Below are 12,710 nucleotides of genomic sequence, written 5' to 3' on the forward strand. Positions count from 1 at the left end.
ATAATAACGTACCTTTCTAGATCTGATTTTTGCACCACAAAGTTCAATGATTGTTTTAGATGATAACGTTTGATTGCATGTACACATTCATCCTTGTTCTGAAACTTCATTCCAACTTCAAGAGTTCCACCTAAATTTGGGACTTCGTCAATGAACATGTGATCAAATTCAGTTGGTTGGTTTGCGGTGGATAGATTGATGTTCTTCATGTGGAATGGTGGATCGAATACAGGTGGGATAAGTTGATCTTCTGCTTCATCAACATCATCATTGTCAGAATCACCAGATGATTCATCGAAGTATGTTTCATCATCTTCACTATAATCACCTAATTCTTCCTCATTGATATTATAATGGACACTAAGTGGAAGATCACATTGTGGACTTGTTGGGAGAGATTCGTGATAAAGTTGTTGGGAGACATTGTGGACATTATGGACATGTTGAGTTTGTTCATTTTGGCTAGAGTATGGTTGATGTATACGTCGGGTTGATAAGGGCTAGAGTATGATTCATAGTGTTGTGATGGGATATAGTTGGGATTAGGCATGTTTGAGGTTGATGGTTGATTTGTTGAAGTAGGACCACTTTCAAATGTAATGTATAACTCAATGGTGCCAAGTTGTGACCATTGTGCATAAACATCAAACATGAGTTGAACATCTTCGTCATCACAAACCTTCATCAATTCAAATCTGGTTGTATTTTCACCAAAGAAGACAAGGTGTCGATAAACTATATCAGTTATCGTCACGTTGTCGTCGAACTGCAACTTTTTCTTAATGACATTCTTTAGACGAGCAAGGTTGCTGCTAGAATGTACTTTGAACGCCTTTTTGTAATCACTTACAAATGTTTTCCCTTCAACTCCATCGACAATTGAACCATTGTAATAAACAATACAAATGACTTGTTGAGAAGCCATGATTATGTAATTGATAGAATGTATGATGAGATAGAAGGTATGATGAGATAGAAGGTATGATGAGATATAAGGTATGATGAGATATAAGGTGTGGTGAGATAGTGTGATCGAGTTTTCTATTTATAGAAGTTAGTAGGATTGAATAAATCAATTTGATTGGTCCAACTAAAAGTATGAGGATTGATATTTTTCTACTAAACCACAACCGTTGATAAATAAATTTGGATGGTCAAAATTAAAGATTGAATAGATCAATTTGATTGGTCCAACTAAAAGTACGAGGATTCATCATCAAGCATCCACAGCCATCGATTAAAAGAAATGAGCGGCTGGGATTCATCATCAGGGGATCGTTGCCTGGCCCTGCGACCTCTCAAAGAAGTCGTATCATGGCCATGCGACCTCCTGAAGGGTTCGCACTTTGGGGATGCGACCTCCTGAAGGATTCTCACTTTGGGGATGCGACCTCCCACGTGGCTGAATCTGGGGATCGCTTTCTGACCCTGCGATTTCCTATATAAACACCCCAAACCTACATCAACCAACATCATCAAACACACTTCCTCTATCTTAATCTAAAAATCACTATCTCCAACTTCTCAAACACACTTTCTCCGATTTCTCAAACACATTTTCTTCAACTTTACTTATGGAATTATCCAAAAATCATAGAGCTGAAAGTCGATATATTCAAGCATTTGTAAGTATTTTATATTAATGTCTTATATATAGAATATTTTATATATTATTAGTTTTATATTTTATATTAATGTGTTATATATAGAATATTTTATATATTATTAATTTATATATTGTTAATTTTATATTTTATATTAATGTCTTATATATAGAATATTTTATATATTATTAATTTATATATTGTTAATTTTATATTTTATATTATTAATTTCAGAATCCCTCGAGAGAAAGATGAGATTTTTAAGTAATCCCTAAATAAAGTGTTTCTAACTTGATATATATAAAATAAAATTAAGATATTTTGTTACAATTATCGCAAAATAAAGAAATTACATATTGAGAATAATAGTTAAGAGTACTAGAGAGAAAGATGAGATTTTTAAGTAATCCCTAAATTTGTAGAGGGTTGAGATGAAGAAAAAGTCACCTGGAGGAAAGATTTTCATAACCTCTGAAGGTATTAACCTTTGAATGAACATGAAGTAGCTTTGAAGTAGCTTTTGGACAATGTTTTGTTTGGCACATCCACTCAAATTTATCGTATTTTTTTCTTCCATTTTAATGTATTTCTTTGAAATTATTAATATAATTTATTTTATTATTACTATTATTATTATTATTATTATTATTATTATTTATTAGATTCGGAGGAAAGATAGAAGAAAGTTTTCAACAAAATAATATTAAGTTGGTAATTTAACTGCAAAATAAGTGTTTAAATAATATAACATATTATTTGTTATGGTGTTAACTTTGATGTATTTTTTTCTATTTTTCTATTAAATGTATTTTATTTGATTTTATTAATATAATTTTGTATTTTTTAAATTTTTTTATTTTATTTTTTTAATACATTAACAATATTTTATTTTTATTATTATTTTTTATTAGATCGGAGAAAAAATAGGAGAGAGTTGTTAACAAAATACTATATTGCTATTTTATCGTAAAATATTAGAAACACTTTATTTATTTTAGCGCGTTAAAATATTATGGACATGTTATTTGTTCCTATTTCAAAATAAAATTGTGTTCCTATTTCAAAATATTATGGACACGTTATTTGTTTTGGCACGTCAATGTATTTTTTTTCAATTAAATGTATTTTGTTTTATTTTATTAATATTTTTTTATTATCTTTTATTTAAATTAACAACTATTGTTTTGTTAAACTCAAAAAAATATTTAAAATGTAGTACATGGTCGCATCGGGATACGATTTCTTATTGAAGAAAAAAATTTATTCCTTCACGTGATCACATGGGATGTGTAAAAAAAAAAACATTTTAATATATATTTTTCAATGTAAGTTATAATGGTTAGTTAGAAAAAAAAAAGTGAATATACAAATAAAAAATCATCAATAGTTGTCCTATAGTTAGTCTTACACATTTCTATAACTCTCAATAGTCAGTGGTTGTACTAATTACTAGTGGCTCTTAGTGTGCTTTTTCACTTGCCTATTTATGTTGTTTAAAATAAATGTCACATTATATTATAAAGACACATTTAAGAAGAAAATAAAAAAAAAAATTACCGTCTCTATTCTTGTCATGCTTTTTATTAGTTCGTTTCATAATATCTTTTATATTCTATATTATTATTAGGATTTTTATTTATTTAAAAAAATAGACAATAAAAAGTTATTATTAATATTATATATACTAATGATTATATTTATAACTATTTTATATTTGAACTATGGTCCTCGAAATTACAAAATCAATTCCAACCACTTAAATATCTCGTAAACAAAGATTAAATTTATATAGACCCTTAGTGTGAAGTTGTTTATATTGTCATCAATCATAGTTATTATATATATTATTGATTTTTTTTCTTCAACTATTTATGAAGTAGTACATACGAGTGATTGATTATAATTTGTCCATAATATAAATTCTTTTACATTGTTAAAGTATCAAAATTTATCTCTTATTATTATCAATTAAATTAATAGATATTAATGACTAAGAACTTAAATTACTATTGAGAGGACAAATAAAAAATTTCTATTTGACAATAACGTTACTTTTTTTATCAAAAATAAATAAATAACATCGCTTTATAACTAACGTCAAATTCGTCTGTCATTTTTTTATTGCATATGAAATATTAGTTATAAACATTAATTTTTTTTGTAATTTTATATTAATTTTTAAATAAAATAAGTAAAAATGTCTAAATATTATTGTGAAAAATGAACATAGTCATTATTGGGGTTCACGTTTTTAGAATTTTTTTAAGGCTGCCTTATTCTTTTTTTGGGTTCAGCTGCCTTATTCTTTTGATATAATTCCTTCTAAAACGATTAATTTAATTCTTGAAATTGTCTAGGAAAACTAATGTGATTGAGAACTTTTAAATTTTATGAAACAATTTGAAAATTTCATTAATTTGAGACACTAAGATGAGAGTGCATACAATGATGAATCACTCCACAACAAATTAACGTGAAGTATTTGAGTGAATGGTGTTATTCGATGATGAAGACATACATGACGGAGGAAATATTAATTAAGAAGACTAAAAAAATGCATATACAATTCAAACTTTAGTCTATTCTTCATGTACTATAGATATTGAAGAGGCAAGATAAAGTCTGCAATGAAAGCAAACACACTTCTATATCGGCATAAATCACCAATTTGGGTCATATTTGTATAAATAACTTAACTAAATCCTTATAGCATATGCGTTTATTGTTTATGTATAAGTCATTTTTATAGTAAAATATAAAATAAAATCAAACAATTTTCATATAAACTTTAAGTTATATTAATAAACTATCCTGAGAAATTTATAGAAATAAAATGAAAATAACTTATAAATATGTAATAATTTATTTCTATAAACTTTTTACATCAATTTCACAAATATTTATATCACTAAATAAATTCAAATAAATAAATACAAATCAATCTTTAATTTCTGAAATTGTAGAGTGTTGTCAATTTCTTAGTTAAAATTATTAATATTGTCAAAATTGTCTCTAACGAAAACATTCAATCATAATACTATTTGTCCTTTGAAAGCAATTAATTAGATCCCTAAAAAGTAAAACTGTCAAGAAAGTTAGAGACATATATTTAGAGGAGGAAAGTGACATATGAAAGATTGGGGAGAAGACTCAGAAAAAGCATAAACAAGTCAAGCTTTGGACTGTTCAGCATGTACTATGATTGCCCCAGCTAGGAATTACATCAAACAGATAAACGGTATAGTCTAACTGATGTGAGGTTGTGATGTGCCAAACTCAAAATAATTACTTAGAAATTTAAATCTCATAGCCCTAAGATCATCTCATGTTATTAATGTTTATTATATCTGTAATCATATACAACTAATAATGATTTATTTCACTGTGAAAATTGTTCTATAGAATCAACTCAACTTCGTTCGTCGCTGCAACCGATAGGGAGCCAAAACTCCGGTGCGATGACGACACCACCAATATCCGCCGCTCACCACCGTAAGATTCTCGCTCCCGCGCGTTTTAACCATCAGAAACTTTTTCCCTCTTTTATTTTTGGTACAAACACTTTTTATTATGGGTTGTCTATGGTACAAATATATATATATTAAAAGAGTATCGAAGTTTGAATATACAGTTATTTTTTTTATTAAAAGAGTATCGAAGTTTAAAACAAAAACTAACGTTTAATCAAACGAGGAGTAGCCACTCCAGCATCATCGATTAGAAATAAAGACATAATTTGAATAGGACAATGTTCGTATACAATTAAAATAGGACGACATTCACATTACATGTTAATCAAAATATCTATATAAAATTTGCTTCTTGTCAAAGAATGATAAATTTTAACCTCCTAATTCAACTCAAACAAACAAATAATATTACGTATCAACCTCTAACATGTAGTTGGTCCACACTTACCAGACTTAAGCATATTTGCAACTACACTCAAATTAACTTGTCGCCATATTTTGATTATCTTCGACCATCTCATAAGTCTTCTCCCTCCTACTAATGTCCACCTAAGGATGACTAGGAAGCACAAATTTCTCATCATGAATCATCTTGTTTCTCCAAAACCACAATATATGACAAGCTTCAGCCCATTATAATATGATTATTACAAGCTGTTGAGGTAAAAACATTTTTTATGTATGTTTTAATGACAATAAAACCTTATGAAACAAATGATTAAGTTTTATGAATTATGGTCTACTAATGATTGCACTTGAATTTTATTTAAGGAACATAAATTGTATAAGTGAACAAGCAAGAAATCATTCACTTCATCAAAGTGTATAAAAATTGATGACAAGATCATTATGAAAAACGAATATAATTCTGATTTATTAAAAATAGAAATCTGAGAAAGCAAGATTGTTCTGGTTATTAAACAGAAAAACGAAGATCATTCATGTTTTCACAGCAGTAATCCAAGAACATTCTAGTTTACGAAGAACAAAACCTTCTTGAATTCTAGATTGTTTTGAGCTATGAAAATACATCAATCTACATTGCAAATCATCAATATTCCTTATAAATGAACAAAATTATATTCTCAAGATTATTTTGGACAAACTTGTCAAAAGTATCAACAAAGGCAAAACAATGCATGAAGAGAAAATAGCAAGATTAATCTCCAAAATTAATAGTTAAGATGAGCAAGGACAACTAGGACAACAAAGACATTGTTGTTGTACCCTTTTGCATAAAGCACATCATGCTTAGACAACTGCTAAATCATTCTGCCACATTTTTTTTGATACAACACAAATCCAAGAACATTATGGTTTGCAAAAGAACAAAGTCTTCTTTAAATCAAGATCGTTTTAGGCTGCAAAAACTGTCAATCTTCATCACAAATTACCATCATTCATTATGAAAGCAACATAACTATATACACAATATCATTTTGGACAGACTCCTTCAAAGAGTATCAACAAAGACAAAGCAAAACATCAAGAACAAATAATAAAATCAATCTTCAGATTTATGATTAAAAAGTACAACAAGGACAAAAATATCAACACTGCATCTTTGTAAAAAGTAACACGTGTATAGAGCAAAAAAGCATGACATATAACAACTGTCAAAATCTAGCACTCATACAAAACAGAAACGAAAAATGTTCTGATTTTACAAAAGAACATTATGCTTATTCTCTTTTAAAGGATGAATTAAACAAATGATTTTCCACAGTATAAACCATAATTTAAAGAGTATCAAGACTGTTTAAATCAATGGTGAAGTCTAGAACTCAAGTTGAATGCCAAAAAGAGGAAAATAACCTCAAAATTGATCTCCAAATTGATGAGTTGTGAGCAAGGACACAAGTACATTCTACTTGCAATTTTCTAAAGAAGACTCTGTATAATTCGGATTGGAAACAGTACCAAACTGACATTTCACTACCCATCCACTCACTCATTCACGTTTTCCATCAAATCCAAAAGCAAAAATGTTATTGGATTGTCAAGAACATTTTGGACTGCAATATAAACACATGTTTAATTGTTTTAAAACAAATATGACATTTGAAAAGTGTGTCCAACGACTGTATTCGTTTTAAACTAAATATTCAAAATCTTTTATCATCTATAAATTGAAGATCAATTGGAAGATGAAGGCAAAAGTTCAACTATCAAATCTACCAACACTAGTTCAAGTAAGAACAAATCAAAAACTCTTCAAGTAAACTCCAGTTCTCTTCAATATATCTTTGGATCATTATTTGTTGAATTTGTCTTTTATTTATCTCAAAAAAGTGTTGAGAAGTTTAAAGATCCCAAATACTTTTATTATACACATCATTTGTAACTCAAGTCTATCTTTTATGTTAGATTGAGTGTGTTTGTAAAAATCCTTTCAAGGTTGAAAGGTGATTGTAAAAATCATTTATAGGTTGAAAAGTAAAGGTTGTAATTGATCAAGGTGTGATCAAGAGAAAAGGTGTGAAGGAGAACACTCTAATTCTAAAGCACATAGTGAAAATATCACGGTTGGGAGGACTTACTAGCTAGGGCAGTGTAAAAAATTCGATTATGATACCGAAATCCAAAACCGGATTCAAATCTATTTTAAATATCTGGTTAAAATAATATGGTTATAGTTCGGTTTATTTATCAATCGGTTGGATACCCGCTTATGTTTTATATTTGGATTTGATTTTTACCCACTAAACTTCCAAAAATCCTAAATCCCCAAACTCCAAAACAATTCTGATTTTGCCTTCACCCTACTAACCTTCCACCTTTCAGCAACGTTTTTCGATAATTTATTACTAACTTCATTTAATCAATTGCTTATTACTAACCAACCATACTGTATGATAACTAGTTAATGAATTAACATATTTAATATTTATTGAGGAAAACTAAAATATGATAGACTAAATAGTTTAAATATAATTTTTTAAATTACTGATTTTTAAAGGATGATTTTTTTTCAAAATATTTCATTAATATGTTACGTTGGAAATGATATTGAAATTTAGATATTGCTAACTTAATTATAAATGCTCAAGATAAAAATTAATATATTAAATCCATTAGATGTTTTAAATTTACTAAATCTTGTGGTGGTGGTGTCCATCTCGGAGCTGGAAGCAAGTGTTCGTATTTTCTACGATTTTAGTAATAAACAATTTATTGAACTAGTATGAATCATAATCGGTTGTCTTAATGAAGTTAGTAATAAATCAATTTCAATCACAAGTTATTATAAGCAATTGAGCATGTTCAATTTTAATCACAAGAGAAAACAATTGTAGGGTTGATGTATGTTTTTTATTGAACTTTTATTTTGTAAAACTAATCGATTTTTAAATATGAATAAATATTTTTTTTAAAAAATAAATATTAAAAAATAATCAAAATTTTAACCGGGTTTGAGAAAAAATCGATTTTAAAATTAAATTTTTTGAAATGGGTTGCTTAACTAGAAACTAATTATTTAACCATAACCAATTTTACAATTGGTTTTACAACCGGTTTTAAACCAAATAATGAATTTGATTATAAATCTAAATCCATATATTAGTTTTAAAATGAATATGATTTGGTTTAAAAAAAAAAAAAAAACAACCATGCACAGCCCTAGTACTAGCTCGAGTTGGGTGAACGAATATACTTTTTGTGTGTGATCTTTATATCCTTTATTTTTAATTATTTGCACACACAAATCACACTTCATTATAAACTAAATTGTTTTATTTACTTCTAACATATCTAGAATATTCTGGACATTTTATTTTAACCAATATTGTTCTTGAGTTAATTTAAATTAAGCACATTAATCAAAATTTGAAAAGGGTCACAATTCAAACTCATCTTTCTTTTGATTGGCATTGCTACTTCACAAGCATGGGCATGTAGTTCTTTAAATTTAGTTTAGTTCTCGCTTAGGTTCTTTATGTTTTTTCTTTTCTTTTCATTTATTCTTTTTAGTTACATTCAATTTGCATTTGTCTCACTTTTCAACATTGATTAATACAATTGAAAACATATGATCATTATAAAATCTACCAAATGCTACATGACATGTTCCTCATACTAATTCTTCGTCAACAAAAAAATTATCAAACCTTATAAAATGATATCTTTCTTAATTTTTGTACAATGATTTAGATACATGTAAATATTTAAAAACTTTGTAATAAAGATGTTGAGACAATATCCCTAATTAATATTTTAAAGATAATCAAACATTTAGTTATATTTATTATTTATGATTCTGACTATGTTATATATTAACTTGTGTGTTTTGAGCGTATTAATTAAAGACAAAAAATCAAACATAGGTTGAATCATGATATGATGAAGCATGCATATCCATGCAAGATCACGTGATCATTTTTAACTGGTCAAGAATGATTTCATCATCAAATCTAGATTCATCTCATGTACACAACAATACAATAATGCACTTTATGAAACATAAATGATTTGAAAGATTTCTCAAAGGAATGTCAAACAAGAGATTGATGAAACAATGTTCAAGAGAACATTGTGGTTGTCTTATTAAGAGACAAGAGACAAAATGAATAAGTTTGTGAGAAGTAAATGCATGTTGAGAATGAAAAATTTCGTACATGGGCCTCCAAAATTAATGAGCATTTAAAAGATACAAATGAGATGTCTATGCACAAAAGTAAACATGCAGAATGTACTACAAATTGATGAGATGGAGATAAGTACAAAAAGAACACAAGTATACTGAAATGTTATCGTTGATGCAACAATTGCACATTCCTCTAACTTTGCACTATTTCAACAATGATTTGGTATCTCATCTCATCATTATTGCTCAAGTTTTCTTTCAAGACTCAAGACAAAATGTTCTAATTTAAAAAAAAAAACGTTTTGGATAGAAGTGCAAATAAGGTATTTAGTCAAAGAAAGCAATTGACACTTGACAAGAGTATCCAACGACTATATTTAGTTTAAATTGAATGTTCAAAACTTCTCATCATCTATTAATTGAAGATCATTTGAAAGATGAAGACACAAGTTGAATTGGAAATCTATCTACCCTTGTTCATTTAAGCACAAGTTATGAAATTATTCTCTCAAACAAAACATCAACTCTCTTCACTATATCTATGTATGATTCTTATAGAGTTTTTGCTGAGTTAATCTCATGCAAAGAGTTGAGATTCATTAGTTCCTAAACACTTTTTATCATACACATTGTTTATAACTCAAGTCTATCTTATATGTTAGATTGAGTGTGTTTGTAAGAATTATTTAAAAGGTGAAAATTGTAATTGATCAAAGTATGATAAAAAAGGAAAGTGGAAGGCATAATGTTCTGGTACAAAACACATTAGTGAAAAATCTCACATAGTGTGAAGATTGAAACTAGTTCACGCTGGATGAACTAATATATATACTTCTTATGTGTAATTTTTATTTATTTATTTATTTATTTATTATCTTATACTCATGTATCACATTTCACTTGCTAAAACGTTCTGGCAAGGCAGGCCCAAGCTGAAGACAATTTTCTTTAATTCGAAACTAGGCCTCTAAATAGTTTGCACAATATATATTCACAAAAATGCTCTGGTATAAGGTCAAATGGTTATTAGTGGTGCAACGACAGTAACACCTTGTAGAATATTGCAGTATTTAAAGTTCGATTCTTGTAGTCTCCTTTTTTAATTATGTTTTTTAATATAATGATCATCTTTCTCATTCATGTAAACTATTCAACATGAGACTTACATATTTATAAAGTTGAAAATTAAACAATGTTTGAAAACTTTTAATATGTTATAATATTTCATAGTTTCAATCAATAGGAACTGTGAAATCATAAAAAATGATAGACTTTGATCACAAATATTTGTAAAGTCACACACAAAATCAATATTTATGATTTATTGATAATCTTTTGTTTGAGATTTATTCACTATATAAATAATTTTACACTATATCAATATTAATTAAACTTTTGTTTTTTTTATAAGAAGTATTAAATTAATATCAAATTTAATAAACACAGATGACAAAACACAATGAAGAGAAAAACCAATCATTAAAATCATTTAATTTATATATACTGTTAATGTAAATATCTTTTATTCTATTAATTAATCATAATTGTTGAATTATTAGAAACATTTGTATTTAACTACAACTATTTTTAAAGTCATACACTCGAGTGATTATAATTTGTTGACAATATAAAACAATCATTTATTAGAAAAATTTAAAGAGAAAAAACAATTTATTTAATCTAACAATAAAATTTAATTATCAAGTACCAGTAATTTAAATTTTATAATTTAATTTTTTTACCGTGTTATTACATCACGATTCTATAAACATAATTCTATATAACTTTTGGTAGTGTAACAATGGTGGCTTTTTTTTTTGTTCTACGATAAAAAAAAAAAAACAACTTGCTGTTCATTATTAATTAAATACTAAAGTATCATTTTTTTTTAAATTTTCAACTTTGTCAAGTGAGAAATCGATTTCTCTTCCTCCAACTTCTCAAGTTTTTTTTAAAAAAAAAATAAGAGAAATCATCCCCCACGTACGGATTTCTCAAAGTAATTTTTTTTTAATTATAAAATTTGTTTTATAATTTATAAAATCTTTTTTATTAATAGTACTATTTAGTAGACACATACATAGGAGATTTAATCAATTATAAATGTGAAATAATGCAACACATTATTTTTTGTTAATATTTTTCATAATAATAAATATACATTTTATTAATCAATAGTTATTATTTTAGTTAACTAATTAATTTAAGTTTCATTAATTATTAATTTAATTAATTATTATTTTAATTAAAAACTAATTTAAGTTTCATTAATTATTAATTTAAGTAATTATTATTTTAAATAAGTAAATAAATACAATGTTAATTTTTTATAATAATTATCTAATTAAATTTTACTTTTTATAATTATTCAAAAAATTAAATTAAATGGAGTCCATAAAAATAATTAAATTTAATTAAATATTATAATTAAACATTCAAATACAAAATTAACTAGTTTTATTACAATGAACTAATTTTCATCGGGAGCATCAGTACGATAATGACATTTATTCTTGTTGTGTCCCTCGTTCTAACACAAACCACATCTCTTTGTGTGTGTATCTTTCTCCTATTGATCCATTTCAGTATGAATGTGAGTTTACTGTGGACGACCTTTTGGCTCTCTTCTCATGGCTGGATTGTAGCACAATTATATTCCATTGTATTCTGACCAATATGATTGAAGAGAAATTGTTGGGAACTCTTCCTTGTAAACGTCAAAAATACATTGCAATATATACTTGGAAGACACATACATCATGTAGTCATGGTGAATAAACGAACAAACGGCGATGACATGTGAACATGGATAATGTAATGCTTAAAATTCACCACAATAACACAATCGTTTGTCAAAGTCTACCTTGAATGTCCCTACAGGACAACCGCTTGATGGACAAACCAACTCCTTAACTTTAAAGATACTATGGGCTCAATTGTGAATAACAACTTCATGGGAATTCGATATTGCTCGTTCTTTGTTAAGGTTTTGAATGATTATATTTGAGTAAATCAAACCTGATGCCATCATTGTTTGGGCCTGTGTCCCTC

The sequence above is a fragment of the Cicer arietinum genome, chromosome 1, assembly GCF_000331145.2.
Source record: "Cicer arietinum cultivar CDC Frontier isolate Library 1 chromosome 1, Cicar.CDCFrontier_v2.0, whole genome shotgun sequence".
Lineage (NCBI taxonomy): Eukaryota > Viridiplantae > Streptophyta > Magnoliopsida > Fabales > Fabaceae > Cicer > Cicer arietinum.